Raw genomic sequence first — 16,473 nt, 5'->3', positions numbered from 1 at the left:
ACATACATATATACACAGAGAGAGACAGACAGACATGAGAGACACACAGACATATAGAGACATATTTAGTAGAATAAAGAGGAAAAATATATTAATGCTGTTCAAACAATCAAATCAGAATTTATGTTAAATAATCTTAAATTTGAATCAGAACTAACAGTATAAACTTTTTCCTTTTCAAGAATTTATATTTTCCTAGCTTTGTCCACTAAAGAGAGCTATAAGAAATGACAATCTCCTTAGCAATTAGCACCCCTATCACCTACGAGCCAGACTGTGGTTTCTAAGTATCATTCCCACTAAAAGAAACCAGAGTCCTTAGAAGAATGGCTGTTTCTACGTCTGAGACAGGAAATGTGCAAGATGGCCTGAAACATCTTATTGGCCTAAGAGCAAGGAAGCAAGAAAACTATCAAAGACAAATGGGGTCCTATCAAAAGGACACAGAGACAATACCATACGAGGTCTGCCATTGGCCAAAGATAGCTCAATAAGATATCAGAAAAATTACTCTGCAAGTGATTGAAACACATTACACACACACACACACACACACACACACACGCAATATATATACACTGAAACATATTATATATGTATATATAGAGAGAGACAGAGATCAAGGAGATCATAATAAAATAAAACAAACAAGAAACAAAGATGCATTAGTTATGACTGGAGGTAACAAGGGCACTTAAAGGGAAAGAATTAATTAAGCATTAACCCTGTCTTTCTAACTAAACCTAACTGGAAAAGAATCCTACCTAAAAATATGCATGTACTATTATAATTAAAATTTTTCCTTCTGGCAGCCTATAATGAAACAACTAATTTGGTCAATCATCAAGAGATGAAGCCATCACATATATGAACAATGGTGAAAGTCAGAACAAAGGGAACACGTATCCTATGCAAGTAAAAGACAGTGTGGCAGGAGCTGACCTTGTGGGAGAAGAGAGGTAAATGGGGCCAGATTACCCAGGAGTTTTGTCTTTATCCTAAGAACAATGGCAAGCAACTGAAGTCTATTAAGCAGAAGAGTTACAAGATAAGATTTGCATTTTGAAAGGAGCAGTCTGGCTGCAGACAGTTGAGGGAAGATTTGGTAACAGACCAGTTCGGAAGTTACTGTAGGGAACTGAGGCAATGGAGTAAAGGAGAGAAGCGAATGGATTTGAGACAGAGTTACTAACAAGACTTGCTACTCAATTGGATGTGGCAGGTAAGAGAAAGGGGGTGTCAAAAAATAACTCCCAGCTTTCAGGCTCACATAAAAGGTGATGTCATTCACTGAGGCAGGGAACAAGAAAGAGGACTGGGGAGCACTGGGAAAGGGCAAGATTTACATTTTGGACGTGCTGTGTCTGAGATGACTCTGAGAAACTTGAAAGATGATACCACGTATCTGATTGGACCAAAAGGTTTCAGCGGTCTGAGGACAGGTCTAGCCAGGAGATATGCGTTTGGGAGTCATCCACATATAAGTGGCAGCGGCTGAGATCACCTACCAAAGGAGTAGAGGGTACGGGATCTAGGATTTATGTATTAAATGCCAACATTTAATAGTGTAATAAGATCACGTTAAAGCTAGACTAGAGGAAGACAAACTTCCACAGAATTTTGAGGAGTGGCAAAAACAAACAAACCAATCAACCCAGAAGGAAGATGAGGAAACCAAGAAGAGACTATCTTAAGGAAAGAGTAGTTAAAAGTGTCAAATGCAACTGAGAGGACAAATAAGACAGAAAATGTCTCCTCGATTTAGCAATATGAAAGTCATTGGTGACCAACAGTCCCTTTTGTTAGCAACATAAAAAAACACCATTCATTAAAACACAACTCTGGATATAAGACTTCTGTTTAATACCACTGATTAGCTCATTTAAGTGCATTAAATACCATTAAGTTGCCAGGGGTGATTTCTGCAAACCAAAAAATTAAAAAAATAGCTCTCACACACATAATTTTACATAGGATAAAACTTACAATCAGTGTGGATATCTAAGGATATCCAAAAAATTAAGCAAAATAAAATCTGGGACAAGTGTCAGGAAACTACACAGCAGTGGTGGAAGCACAGCCCTTGAATCATTTAACTCCCTGGCAGCAGAAGCCATTTTTCCTGGAGCGAAATCTATTGCCAGCAATGAAGATCCTGGGAATCTCTAGTATGAAGGATTAACAAACTGGCCCAAACACTGGAAAATACATTGAAAGGAACAATCTAGTACTAGCTCAAAAGGGATGAAATGACCTAATATCCCACTGCCAGGTCTAGAAAGTAATAGAGATTGTAATGATAATAAAAAAAGGACCTCTTCAACAACAATATAACACTATGATATAAACTTCTTTTCTGTGACTTGTTTTATTCTCATTTGCTGAAGAAATTCAAAATAAGAAAATCCCCTGGATTTGCAGTGTAACACAACATTTTAATCAGTTAGAATTTATACTATCATTGATACTTGAAATTTAATTAAATTCTCTGATTTAAAAATCTTCTAATAAGCACTTTCATCCTAAATTAGCTACTTATTTTGGGATATAAATGCATCAATAAAGACCTACAACGTGAACATTTTTAGAAATTTTAAAAATAAGCAAATATTTCAGGTCTTCTACCCATTTTTTAATTGGACTGTTTTTTTTTTATGTCGAGTTATTTGAGCTGTTTATATATTTTGAATACTAACCCCCTATCGGTTATATCATTTGCAAATATTTTCTCCCATTCAGTAGGTTGTCTTTTCATTTTGTTGATGGTTTCCTTTGCTGTGCAAAAGCTTTTAAGTTTAATTAGGTCCCATTTGTTTATTTTTGCTTTTATTTCCTTTGCTTTAGGAGACAGATCCAAAAAAACAGAGGACATTCAGATGGCCAACAGGCACATGAAAAGGTGCTCAACATTGCTAAGCATCAGGGAAATGCAAATCAAAACCACAATGAGATATCATCTAACACCTGTCAGAATGGCTATCATCAAAAAGAACACAAATAACAAGTGCTGGTGAGGATGTGGAGAAAAGGGAACCCTCCTACATTGTTTGTGGTATGTAGATTGGTTCAGCCACTGTGGAAAACAGTATGGACGTTTCTCAAAAAACTAAAAATAGAACCACCGTATGACCCAGCAATTCCATTCCTGAGTATATATGTGAAAAAAACCCAAAAACACGAACATAAAAAGATACATGCATCCCAATGTTCACAGCAGCATTACTTACAATTGCCAAGATATGGAAGCAACCTAAGTGTCCATCAACAGATGAATGGATAAAGAAGATGTGGCACATATATACAATGGAATATTACTCAGCCATAAAAAGAAATGAAATTGAGTTATTTGTAGTGAGGTGGATGGACCTAGAGACTGTCATACAGAGTGAAGTTAAGTCAGAAAGAGAAAAATACCGTATGCTAACACATATATATGGAATCTAAAAAAAAAAAAAGTTCTGAAGAACCTAGGGGCAGGACAAGAATAAAGACGCAGATGTAGAGAATGGACTTGAGGACATGGGGAGGGGGAAGGGTAAGCTGGGACGAAGTGAGAGAGTGGCATGGACATATATACACTACCAAATGTAAAATAGATAGCTAGTGGGAAGCAGCCGCATAGCACAGGGAGATCAGCTCGGTGCTTTGTGTCCACCTAGAGGGGTGGGACAGGGAGGGTGGGAGGGAGATGCAAGAGCGAAGAGATATGGGGATATACGTATATGTATAGCTGATTCACTTCATTATATAGCAGAAACTAACACACCATTGTAAAGCAATTATACTCCAATAAAGATGTAAAAAAAAAAGATGTGGTACACACACACACACACACACACACACACATGTGCAATGGAATACTACTCAGCCATAAAAAATAATAAAAGTTTTGCCATTTGCATCAACATGGATGGACTTGGAGGGTATTATGCTAAGCAAAATAAGTCAGACAGAGAAAGACAAATACTGCATGTTATCACTTATATGTGGACTCTAAAAAATACAACAAACTAGTGAATATAACCAAAAAAGAAACAGACTCACAGATATGGAGAACAAACTAGTGGTTACCAGTGGGAAGAGGAAAGGGGGGAGGGGCAATACAGAGGTAAGGGATTAAGAGTAAAAACTACTGTCTATAAAATAAGCTACAAGGATATATTGTATAACACAGGGAATATAGCAAATATTTTATAATAACTATAAATGGAGTATAACTTTTAAAAATTGTGAGTCACTATACTGTACACCTGTAACATATAATACTGTACATCAACTACATTTCAATTTAAAAAAGGGTAGGAGGAAGCAGTAAAAAAAAAATAGGCAAACATTTTAGATGGCAATTTCATGATGTCTTTGTAAATGTACTTGCTTCCTGATTTTAAAATATTTGTTATAATCAGATACATATTTGGTAGTATCTATAGGATTAATCATACTAACTTTTAGGGGCAAACTTTATTTCCAAGAATGTTTCTGAGAATCTCAACTTTGCCTTTGATTATAGTTTACAGAATCTCAGTCTCCTTTTTATAGAAAACAAAGTAGTTAAAAGCACTGATTTTCACATACTATAAAAGCAAAGGGGATAAGGCACTTGAAAATATATATTTTTAAGTTTTGTAAACATTATGTGTCATATGTACCAAATATCTAAAAATATTAGACTAAGCAGATGGAAACTTACACGGTACTCATTAAGTATAACATCGTCCCTTGTTTTAAAGATGATGTGACAATCTATATTTACAGGTGTGGATAAACAAATCAATTTATTACCGGCATTCCTTTTTACATGGCATATGTATTTTAAAAAAGTCTTTTGACTGTGGACAAGGCAACCATTTAAAAAGAATGTCGCCGTGGCTCTCCATTACAGACGTTTGCTCCTACAAGTATCCAATATGGCCATGCAGCAATGTGGAGCTGGCTTGTTCCCAACAATGCACAGTTATCCTATATGGCCTGAAGTTGTATTTCAACGTGTTAATAGTGTGCTGTTCTCTACCCTACTTGTGGTCTAAAAACAAGGTCTAAAAAAATCTACAAATGCAGACATTCATTTCAAGTTCCTAACACTTTCTTCTCATGAACTTAAGAGTTAGGAGGAAGGGAACACTGATGGAAATTTCATAAAGAAAGAAAATTTACTTGAAAACAATTTCTTGATTGGATTTCTTTACAATTTATATTTTGAAAGAAACATTTCTATATGTCATTATGTTCCTTCCTTGTGTTGAGGGAAGTGGTAGATTGACAGAGCACACGTTAAAGCGATGACGCCCACAGATTCCAAATTGGTCCCAGGGGGGGTGGAGCTGATTGAAGGAAAGGAAGACCTAAAGCACATGCTCATTACAGAAATAGCTATTAAAGACAGAGAACTTAGCCTGAAATTTTAAAAATTTATCTTTACATATCATCTTGAGAAATTAAAAGACTTGTTTTCAAAAATCTAGTCTTCAGGGGACATTCATAATGACTATATACTAGATTCAAAAGTGTCCCTCAGTCCACACACATCTGTCTACACTAAGTAATCTGGGGTATAAACACTAAGAATGTAATAGAAAGACTGGGTTCACAATGAAATAGGTATAAAATAGCATATTCAGCACATTTTATGACCATCAAAAAGCTTGTTCACTTCTATGGTCATTATATTTTACAAACACTCTCTTGACAAAAAGGCACAGAAAGATTTACCGCTATTGTAAAATTATTCTGAAAAATCTGAGTTCTGAGTCTTAATTCTCAACATATATGCTGTAAGTATTAGATCAGTGAAGTTAGATCATCTGGAGTCATGAAACAAAGGCCAATTCTGTTAAGACTGATTAAATATGTCACATCCTTTCTATAGCAGAGCTAGAAAAATACACACAAGATAAAATGCTATACAATCAAGAGTTGGAAATCTATTGAGGTCATTAAAAATAAGAACAAATCTTCACATATAGAAATTATGCTAATAACCCATCATCAGAAGACCATTTTGGAGTCATTTTTCAGTGTGCTCATGGATGTACACTGGAAGAACCACATTCCCTCAACCTTTCACCCACGTGGGTGTGGTGACACACACCATACCCACATCTGTGAGCTGGCAGGCAAGGATCACGAGAGTGGTCTGTTACAGGAACGTGGTCATCATGAAATTGAAGAAGCTCACTGGCGTAGGTGGGTGGAGATGAAAAGCCTGATCTTGGTCTCACCAGCTCAATGCTCTCATCAGCCTAAATGAAGTATTAGCCTTACTGCCACAGTACCTGACAGACACGCCAGGACACCTATTCCTGGGGGAAAAGACAGGCATGTGTTCTTTTGCCTCTGGGTCTTTGCACCTGCTGCCAACTATCTGGAGATGCTCATTCCATCTCCTTGTCCTTTTGGCAAACTCCTCTTCCTCCATTCTGTAAGTGTGACTCTCCCATGAGGCTTTCCCTGACTGCCTCAGGCACATTCTGGTGCTTTCCGTTCTAGGTTCCCATTTTGCCTTGTGCTTACTGCCAATACACAACTTAACAAAATGCATTTGTAACTGTCTTCGTATCTATCTTCTCTCTCAACCCTAACCTCTTTGAGGGCAGATCGTGAATTTCTGTTTCCCTAGCGCCCAGCGCAATGCCTGGCGTTAAGAAAGCACAATATTTACTGATTCACTAGAGGAAAACTGACAACAATTAATGTTCCATATTCAATGACCCACAAGTCACTCTGCTTATGAGGGTCTCTGTGCATTTTATACTACGCTGACAATCACGCTGTCTGCTGGGCTGGGATTCAGAGTCATAACCATAAATATAGAATTCCTTCCTTCCTTAGGAGTGAGCAAAGGTCTATAAATCACTAGCAACAGGAACTTACACAATAATTTCTCTCTAAGGCCCTAACTTCTAAGTATTTTAAATTTTAAAAGAATCCCATGATTTGTCCACATGGCAGAAGTGCAAAAGATTCAACCGTTTTAATCACTTCCACCCTCCCCAAACAAACAAAAACTTTTAATTTTCTTTCCATGGAGTAAAGTACTGGATCAACATGATTAAGTTCAAAGCTGGCCAGCATGAAATAGTTCTGAAGACCTTAGTAGCTATCACTCTATTCATTCTATGAATTACTTTACATTAATTTGGATCAAAATTTGCAACAATCTACCAACTTCTAGAGCTAGGTGCCTTATAAAAGGCTTCATATGCTTTTTTTAAGACAAAAGTTGTAACTGTTGGATACAGGAAATGGCCAAGATGGGATGAAAGAGATCAGAAAAGGAGGGAAAACGCTTACTATGATTTGCAGCAACATGAATGGACCTAGAGATTATCATACTAAGGGAAGTAAGCCAGACAAAGACAAATATCATACATTGCTTATAGGTGGAATCTAAAAAAAATATATATATATATACAAATGAACTTATTTACAAAACAGAAACAGACTCACAGACATAGAAAACAAACTTATGGTTACCAAAGGGGAGAGTGGAGGAGGGAGGGACAAATTAGGAGTTTGCAATTAAAATATACGCACTTCTATATATAAAATAGATAAACAACAAGGACCTACTATATAGCACAGGGACCTATACTCAATATGTGGTAATAACCTATAATGGAAGAGAATGTAAAAAGAGAATATATATATATAACTGAATCACTTTGCTGTACACCTGAAAGTAACACAAGAATGTAAATCGACTATATTTCAAGTAAAAAAAAAGCATACTATGGAAAGACGGACCAAAGTACTTTGTTTTTATGACATCACAGAAGGAGAAAACAGGGTACAAGAAAGATCTATATCATGATGGAAGTGACATAGGTGCTTATTTATCTAGCATCTGCATAAATAGTTATTAGTTCTTTGACTCTTCTCATCTCTCTTTGGTATGTAATCTATAAGAAAATTAACCAATGGTTACCCATCAGGCAGTTTACAGTGTAGCTGAAGATTCAAGGTATAAACAGCGTAAAAATTAAATGACAAAAAAAAATTACCTAAGATGTATCACAATTCCATATATTTACTAATTGACAAAATAATAAATCTATGACAATAAGAGGTTACGAACAGGACAAAAGAGAAGATCGTAGACTGTGAAGAATTAAGTATCAGGAGAAAAATATAACGTAGGTATCATGGATTGAATTGTATCATCCCAAAATACATGTTTAAGTCCTAATCCCTTGTACTTCCTGGTACTTCCACATGTCGCTTATTTGGATATGGAGTTTTGCAGACATAATTAGTTAAGATGAGGTTATACTGAAGAAGGGTGGGCACTTAATCTAATATGACTGGTGTCCTTATAAGAAGAGAAGAGAGAAGAGAGACAGAAACATACAGGGAGAAGATGGCCATTTGATGACAGAAGCAGAGACTGAAGTGATGCATCTATAAGCCCAATACTACCAAGGAATGCCAGCAAACAGCAGAAGCTAGAAGAGAAAAGGAAGCATTCTACCCTACAAGTTTCAGAGGAAACACGGCCTTGCTGACATCTCGGTTTCGGATTTTTAGCCTCCACCACTGTGAGATGATACACTTCTGTTGTCTTAAGCTCCCAATTTCTGGTACTTTGTTACAGCAGCCTTAGGAAACTAATACAGTGGGTGAGATGTGTCCATTCAATTGGCAATAACGAGAATATGCATCATCACATCATCAAAATAAAAAAATTCTGCTGTTTGAAAGATATTTAGGGAAAAGACAACCCACTGACTTGTAGATGAATATTTGAAAACATATACCTGTGAGTTTTACATCTAAAATATATTAAGAACTCTCAAAAGTCAAAATTAAAAAGCCAAACAACCCAATATAAAAAGGACAAAAGGTATGAATAGACATTTCAGCAAAGAAGATATATGAATATGAGTTATAGGAATACATGAATATAAAGAAGTTATATGAATTATATGAACATAAAGCTGCTCAATGTTATTATCATCAGGGAAATGCAAATTAAAAGCACAATGAGATACCACTATGTATTTATCAGAATGGCTTTTACAAAAAGATATTATTAGCTATTCGGTGAAAATGAACACTCACACACTGCTAGTAGGAATGCAAACTGGTACAGTCACTTTGGAAAAGAGTCTGGCAGTTTCTCATAGAGTTAAATATACACTTACTATATAACCCAAAGATGCCATTCTTAGGCACTTACCCAAGAGAAATGAAAACTCACATTCCCACAAAATTCTCCACACAAACATCTGTAGCAGCTTCATGCATAAATGCCACCAAATGAAAACAATCCAAATGTCCTTCAACTGAAAAATGGATAAACTGTAGTATCCATACAATGAAATACTACTCAGTAATAAAAAGGAATGATACAACAACATGTATGAACTGCCAGACTCAAAAGACTACATATCCTATGATTTCACTTACAGGGGAACAGAGTAAGGCTTAGGTGATGGGAAGGGTATGACTATAGACTCATACAGGGGAATCTTTAGGGAGATAAAACTTTTCTTTATCTTGATCATGGTGGTAGATACGTGACTAGATGTGTTTGTCAACTCAAAAAGTTATACACAAAAAAAGGAGAAATTTTCTGTAATAATAAAGCAATTTTTAAAACTGTCCTAAAAAACAACAATCATCTATGGTGAAATATTAGCTTTTGCTAGTCAGACATACCAAATGTATTCAAGGGAAGAAGAGTATTAGGTTATAGATTCCAAGCTCAGTTCTGTATATCCTGTTCAAGCACAGACCATTTGTCTTGGTAAAAACCTTTAATGTCAAGCCCTTTCTAATCTCTGCACACTTTTAAAGTTCTTATTCCATGCATCATCAAAAACTTCTTACTATTCCCAAATAAGTACTACTGTCTCCTGAGAACAAAAACCAAGTGTTTCCTACTGTGACAGAAACTGAACATCTCACCAAAAATGAACTATACTGAAGTTAGATATGTTATCAAGAAAAGCTTACCACACACTAAGTATTACAGCAATGGTTCATTCCATACCAATCTGCATATTGGTCCAAAACAAACAAAAGGCTTATTAGAGAAGAATTATTTCTGGAGGTCTTAATGGAAGTCAGAGGAAACAGTCAATAAAACACTAAATATTTAATTCAAAACACTCAGTATATGTGGTTTGGTAGTCTGGGATATATGCCTTATAATTAAGAAAACAGATTTCCTCCATAAGAATCTACATTCTATCTTTTAATAGATAAAATTCTATGGAAGACAGAGAACAAGAGAGAGTAAATGATAGAGCCAAGTAGAAAAACTCAATAACCTATAGGTAGAAATAAATAAAAGACAAAACAGAATGTTTCTAAATTATAAGTATATAAGAAAATGCAGAGTTTAAATTACCAAATAAACCCATTATTTATTTTAAAAAAACACTGACTTCACTAATGGTACTTTAAAAATGCTATTATTCTACGGTATGATATTCATTTTGTAGATCTTTTAGATGGATATCATATGTTAGAATAATATACTGCCTTCTGAGAAGTTCGAGGAACCTTAAGATCAACCTCATTACCTCATTTAAAGAAGCGTTTTCTCATTTTCACCTTAGTTATTTATTCATGGAGGTATGTGTGCATGCACATATTTAAAGCAATGGAAACCCTTTCTTCAAAACAAAATCTGGTGTGAAAGTGCAACAAGGAACACAGACACTAGTAGAGCACTGCTGCTCTGGGATGAGTAGGGCGGCATGAGAGCCCTGGTGGCTCATGTGGCCACCACCAAGGAAAACATGAGATCTACAGGTGAATAAAACACGAAAGCAGAACTATAGCATCTTGGATTTGAGAGGGACCTTGCTGTTCTTTACTTTCCATCAATCTCTTCTATGCTGCCTCCAAAGGTATGTAGCCACTGTTGAATAGCTTAAGTTATCTTAGCCTTTTCCCAGGTCAAGCTGAAATGTAGGTCATTGCTACACCGTTCAATGTGAAAGATACTGAAATGTATGAAAGCTACCACACCCCTTTTAGTTATTAGCATCAGCATGCCCACTTTGCAAAACAGAGCAGGGTGGGGTGAATTTATTTGTGTCCAGCTCCTTTGAATTAGTGGCAGTCTAGATCCAAAGATAATGACATTAAACAGCCATTAAAAAGCCTCATATTGTAGTAGCACATCTAGAGCTGAAAAATTACCAGAAGAACCTTAGTCAAAGTCCAAATGCAGATTACAGTACTGGCTAGTTTTGAAGAGGGCCACATCAACATGGCTCCTAAAATAGTGTCTGTATCTGATTTTACTTCTGCTAACAGGAAAAGGACTAGAGGTTGCAGACCAGAAAAGTTCCGAAGTAAATATTCATTGATATAAAATAAAAAAACAAGTAATTCTTCTATAATAACAGGCAGTTCTAAATACTTCCCGGAATTCTTCTTCCTTGTCAGCCCATTGATATTTTTTAGTTACACATATGAATTTCCTGTTTCCCTGCCTTTACCTGTAGAAATATTATTCATACTTTTGCAATTAACTGTCAGGTACTTCATGGAGTCTTCCATTTTATCCTAGGTTAGAATTACTCTCCCCTTCCTTCTATGTTCCTACAGCACTCTGAGCAACTTATCACTTCCTGTATTATTTTACAGTTGGCCTTACAGAAATTCTACTGAATTGAAACTGAATTTCTTATTCCTAAACTACACTTTCACATTTTTTTTCAGTAGATAAGATACTTAAATGTTGTAGGAATTAAGGACTCACATAATGCAAAAATGGACGGATGGGTGACATACTGAGGGGATTTCTAGAATGTATTTTCACAGAACAGCTGGATTCACTGTAGCTTTATGAAACAATCTTACTCCAAGTGCCATGAGTACTAACATTTTTTATTTATTCCAAAAGTACTTACTAAAACTCACTCTGTAAAAGCACTGTGCCTGGTACACAAGAACAGACAAATAAATCCAGACTAGATGCTCTTCTAGGTATCGAAACTTGGTGCTCTGAGGTCAAGTTACACTGCTTATTTAAGGATTTTGCTTCAATCTGCCCCTAAGGGCCTTTAACTCACCCAGGAGGCCACTGTTGCCCCACTCTTAAATATGGTAGTTGTGCTACTATAATCCCCTCTAGTTCCTTGTTTTCCAGTAATTGGAAAAATGTAACTGTTGGTTGTTCCCCAGTGGTCCACTTTTTCCCTTCTATAGCAAAAGATTCTTTTAGCAGAGCACACGGCTGCAGTGAATAAAAACTACACTTCGCAGCTTCCACTGCTGCGCCATGTGGTCAAGTGACTAAGTTCTGGCTTACTAGATATTGAGGCAGCTTCTGGGAACCTTCCTTAAGAGTCACCTGGTGCCTTGCCTCACCTTTTATTCTTTGTCTCCTCCTCTGTTCTGTGGCTTAAACTCAGATGCTGACTGGGACCATAAGAAGGAAGATCAGACCCTAGGGATGGTGGAGGTACAATGAAAGGAATTTACCCAAGATGCCCATGCCCTAATCCCTGGGATCTTAAAATAGGGAGATTATCCCAGACCATCCAGATATGCCCAATCTAATCTAATTAAAAGCAATGAACTTTCTCTGGCTAGAGTCGGGGGATGTGGCAAAAGAACAAAAGAGACCTCAAGCATGGGAGCCATCTGATGTGCCATTAGCTCTGAGATGCAGGGGCCCATGTACAAGGACCAGAGAGAAGCTACTGGAGCTAAGCACAGCTCCTAGCTGAGTATCAACAAGGAAATGGGAACCTCAGTTCTACCATCATAAGGAACCAGTTTTGCCAACAACCTGGAATCTAGAAGCAGATTCTCCCAGAGCCTCCTTCTCAGGAGAAGGCTGCTGGTCAGGCCAGCAGACCAACAACTTGACTTAGGCCTTGTGAAATCTGGAGCAGAGTTACCAGCTGAGCCAAGCCAGACTTCTGACCTACAGAACTGTGAGATAATACATTTGTGCTGTCTTCGGGAGTTAAGTTTGTGGTGATTTGTTACAGCAGATAAAGGAAGCTCATACAGACTTCCTGTAGTAGAGCCTCCTTATCAGCCCTGAAGGTCTGCTTTGGACTTTTACCTGGAGAAAAATAAAATTCTTTCTTCTTTAAACTACTAGGATTGGCAGTTTTTCAGTTACTCACAGTTGAACCTAAATTTGACTGATATACTTGACGAAATCCTTTCAACCTGGCACAGCATCATTATCAACTGCTACAAAGTGGAAGAGGCTAAAGGGAAATACTATTTCAAGCTGTGAACACTTTATATAGGCAATGATAATAGTTAGACAGTCCTCAGTGAGGTTTATTTTCACTTTTTTATTTGTAACAGATATATCATTACTTCAAACTTCGTAACACTTAGTATATGATCCAATTTTAAGAAAGTCTGAACAAAATGGCATAAAATTACATTGCTATCAATGTCTAGACCAGTCAGGATTAGTAACTACTTATGGATACAGTATACATGAGCAAAATAGATACAAACAGTTTGGTAGGAAAGAAAGACACAATTTCAAGTAAGTACTGTATATCACTGTGAAAGAAAAAAATATATCTATGGCTTGAAAAAAATACCTAAATCTTTTAATTATCACAAAATACTCCATTTCATAACTGTAATATAAAAAACACATACTACTATAAAACCTTCACACTATTTTTCTTCATAAGGAAGCAAAGACTTCTGCAAACAAAATCTGTTTAAGTTAATTCAATCTTAACATGAGACGTTTGATTCTAGACATGAGGAAAACAGAATCTGTGTAAAAGACTTGAAAATTCAGTTAAAAATTTTTTTGGTTGTGGAATGCTTTATTTACATTTCAGTTGTCACTTTTAGATAATCTAAAAATTAAAACCTTCTTTTAAAACCTATCAGAAAGGACTTCCAGTTTCTCCTTTCTATGAGGGTGGTCTGTGAAATATCCATTAATACATAAATGAAAAAAATATATATCAACAGCCATTCTCAGTCATGTTATCTGTATTTCAAAACTACTTCCATGTGATCAAGTATATCCCGCTTCAAGAGAACCAATATGTGGAAAGAAGAAACTGCTTTATAAATGGTGCGACTCAGGAAGGAAAACAGGCAGGGATGAATTCTAGAAGCTAATTAACAATAAATAAGAAAGAACATAAAAACTTAAAAATAGTAATCTAAGGAGATGGGAAAATGTGAACTGACTGCCCCAAAAGGCAACTACGTAGCCTCTGAGGTGGTGGGAGAACACAGCACATAACCAAGCAGAGTCAGGTTAGTCCAACCAGGTCTTCTCTTTGCTCACATCATCTAGCAAGGTGAATGAGGAATCCGGGATCACCCACTTTCAACGTGCTCTCCCCAGAAAGACACTGAACAACTTTCCCTGATACGTAATGATGCGTAAGACACACCTGAGATTTGGGAGCATAACTAGATTCACCTCCTTGAAGTGAAGAACTCCTCTGCAGCTGCTCATTCTGGGTATCTTCATGCAAATTATCCATAAGGGCCTCCTGCCTGTGACCCCAGGGATCACTTTAGGGGAGAGTACCTAAAGGACCAGCTATAAACAAATGTTTGTGAAGAGTTTTGAGGGTCATTAATAATGAACAGTAATAGTCACTGAGAACCAAGTCTGCCATTTTATCCCCACATTTGGAGAGAAGAGGCTAGCTAACAGTTAAATGTGCTAAACATTGTTCTAAAAGATTTTCATATTTTTATTGATTTAATCCTCACAACAATGCTATAAGATAGGAATTATTTTAACCCACATTTTACAGATAAACCCACAGCAAGGTTAGGTAACTTGTCCAGGATCACACAGCTAGCAAGCGGCAGAGGTGGGTCTCACTCCAGTGTGACTGCTAACCACTATCACGTGCTGTCCCTCAGGCACACACTGTATGTGTATGTATATGCATGTGTGCCAACACCTTAAATATCCAATACGTGACATTATTCATTTTACTGGATAAACTCAATGATATTTTGAAGCTGTCATGCTACGGAACTATATCCTCTCAACATAGTGGACCCACACATACACACGCACACACACACAATGTGGCTACTAAGTGATACACTGGAGAAAGGGATGTCCTGGGTGGGACAGCACAAGAATGGCACACAATTTAAAACTTATAAATTGTTTATTTCTAGAATTTCCCATTTAATATTTTCGGCCCATAGTTGACCACGGGTAACTGAAACCGAGGAAAGCGAGGAAGCCATGACTTGCTTTTTCACTTAATATATCTTGGAAAGCCTCCTATCAGTACCCTTACTGTTTTTTTGTTGTTTTTTTTAAAGCTACATGCTGTCCACTGTATCGGTGTACCATTACTGAAATAAGTCTCTACTGATGGACACTTGAGTTGTTTCTAACCTTTTCGTATTATTAAAAAATACTGCCAAAATAAACTTGTACATTGTCATTTTGCACAAATGCAGAAATGACTGTTAGGTCACAGGGTAATGTATTTAGAATTTGTTCACATATTGCCACATTGTTCTTCATAGGAGTTTGTACCAGTTTACACTCCAGTGTCTGTTTCCACATAACCATGCAAACAGATTTTCTAATCTGATGGGTGGAAAGTGGCAATCTCAGTGAAGTTTTAAATTGCATTTTTCTTATTAGAGTGAAATTAAGCATTTTAAAGTTTAGTTAAGGACTCTGATACCCTCATCAGAGTTAAAAACTCTGATAAGTTTTTAACTTAAAAACTTTTAAACTTTGTGAATACATCATCTTTAGGCAAATTGGTTACTACCTTCAGAGCATCTACAGGTAGCTATGGGCCTGGCTTGAATTCAATTAGGTATTATTTTTTCACTTTCCAGAAAATGACAAGAAAGTGAATGGCAAGGATTAGACTATGAGGACAATAGCCACGTCTTAGTTCCCCTAAGCCTAGCACAGGGCCTGGTGCACCTTAGATGAACAATAAAATGTTTGCTAAAAAAACTGGCACCGAAAGATGTTTTCTTTGGACGTTGATAGCGCAACAGCACCACCAAGGGGAGCTTTGGCTAAAGCATCCCCCCTATCAGATGTCCTTCAGCCAGGTCTCAAAGCCACAGCAAACACATAATCGGCTGGAGACAGTGCAACCGCTGTACAAATTCCACCTCCAAACAATCTCCAAGCTCCGCCCTCCAAATTTAATGCTGCCACTCAACCTCCCTTATACAGGACTTCTGCAGCTGCCATCATTGGAGTGCCCCTCGGGCCAGTCACGCTGCCACAGGGTAACAGAGCCCTACATTTTCTCGGCCCAAAGCCAAGCGCTGGCTGTCGACAGCCGCTCAGTAACCAGCAAGTGCAGCCCCACGAGCATTTACAGGACAGGAATTCCGCCCACTTGGTATAAGTAAAGACACCATTACGCAAAGTGGGCATTTCCTTCTGAACAAAAGAAATCAAATACAGGCAAAAGTCAGGGGAGAGAACTCTTAGCATCTGAACAGATTCAGCTTAATTTTCTCTTTTGAATAGAAATCTAGACATTTATCTTAAGCCTA

At 37.0% G+C, this 16,473-nt stretch overlaps 1 protein-coding gene across 1 annotated transcript in view; it reads right to left on the bottom strand.

Annotated features, from left to right (window-relative positions):
* DYM (dymeclin) overlaps nucleotides 1-16,473 on the bottom strand; it is a 375,316-nt gene that overhangs the window by 175,817 nt on the left and 183,026 nt on the right. The window lies entirely within an intron of this gene.

Source organism: Leucopleurus acutus (genome assembly GCF_964270905.1).
Source record: "Leucopleurus acutus genome assembly, chromosome: 13".
Classification (NCBI taxonomy): Eukaryota; Metazoa; Chordata; class Mammalia; order Artiodactyla; family Delphinidae; genus Leucopleurus; species Leucopleurus acutus.
The sequence above is the reverse complement of the archived record's forward strand: the minus strand, read 5'-3'. Positions and strand labels throughout refer to the sequence as shown.